The sequence below is a fragment of the Nematolebias whitei genome, chromosome 20 (assembly GCF_014905685.2).
Source record: "Nematolebias whitei isolate Nwh7 chromosome 20, NemWhi1, whole genome shotgun sequence".
Taxonomy (NCBI): Eukaryota; Metazoa; Chordata; class Actinopteri; order Cyprinodontiformes; family Rivulidae; genus Nematolebias; species Nematolebias whitei.
This window is the reverse complement of record NC_056517.1, coordinates 10,545,535-10,546,855: the sequence shown is the minus strand read 5'-3', so window position 1 is coordinate 10,546,855 and position 1,321 is coordinate 10,545,535. Positions and strand designations below refer to the sequence as shown.

The 1,321-nt window shown below is 35.6% G+C and overlaps 1 protein-coding gene across 1 annotated transcript in view; it reads left to right on the top strand.

Annotated features, from left to right (window-relative positions):
* LOC119426714 (copine-3) overlaps positions 1 to 1,321 on the top strand; it is a 16,910-nt gene that overhangs the window by 14,308 nt on the left and 1,281 nt on the right. The window lies entirely within an intron of this gene.

Below are 1,321 nucleotides of genomic sequence, written 5' to 3'. Positions count from 1 at the left end.
TTTAACAAAAAAACGAAGTCCAGATGACATGATTCAACCTTTTTTGTTGTTATATACCTGGATGACTGAGAAAACAAACTTTGTGTTTTTGAAACCATTAGTGAAAAGGCCAGACTTCAGGGGTATCTGAGGCAGGCTTGAAACACAAGAGTCAGGGTGGCTTCTGGGTAATACCAGATGGCTAGGCCTCAGACTGACGAAGCCTCTTGGATGAGGGGCGAAACGTTTCTTTTTAACAAAAAAAACGAAGTCCAGATGACATGATTCAACCTTTTTTGTTGTTTGTTGGAACGTGTTTTTGCATTACGGGTCTTCTAAGCTGGTCTCTAGATGAACGATCAGGTTTGTTCCTTTGAAGAGTTGCATCATGGAGTTTGGTAGAGCATCAAAAACGACAGCATGCTCTTTAGGTGTTACAGGTGTGTTAAGTCTAGTCAGAAATTCAGTGCATGACAAAATGGTTCCGTTATCATTTAACAGCTGTTGGACCAGCATCATTCCATTATCCATCTAGTTTTTAAAGTGACTTATTCTTATACAGAATATTCCCACTGTTCCATGTGTAGCACGTAGTTGGAGAGAAGTTGTGTTTGTAGGCAAGTTTCCAAGCCAGGAGAGCCTGTTGATGAAATTTTGACAACTTTATAGGTAACTTTTCAATTTTATAGTCACATTTTAATAAGAATTGGAGTCCACCTACCGGATTAAAAATGTGGTTGGGGAAAGTGTTCCAAAGTGTATTATTCCTTTTTAATAAGTTGGTTCACCATTTAATTTTAAAGGAGTTATTTAGCATTTCAAAAGTTAGGACATCTAATCCACCAGATGTTTTGTTATTAGAATAACTTTTTTTTCAGTAATGACATTTTTGTTTCCATATAAAGTCAAATAATGTTTTATCTAACTTTTTGCAAACATCCTTTGGCATTTCTAAAGATAAGGAAGTATATACAGATCTTGAGATTCCCTCAGCTGTTGACAGTAACACCCTTCCATTTAATGACAGCTCTCTCATTAGCCACATGTTAAATTTGTTTATTTGTTCTATAATGGGACCAAAGTTTGAACTGCTACACAAATTTAGATTTTTCTCAATAACCACTCCTAAGTATGTAAATTTCTCTATAACAGGAATACCGTTAATTTCTGTCAGTGTACAGTCTTTTAGTGGGAAAAGAACAGATTTATTAAGGTTAATTTGTAGGCCTGACACTGACAAGAATTCTTGGATACAATCAGTTGCTTTACTCACTTCATGTACATTAGAGATAAATACTGCGGTATCATTACTCACTTCATGTACATTAGAGATAAATACAGC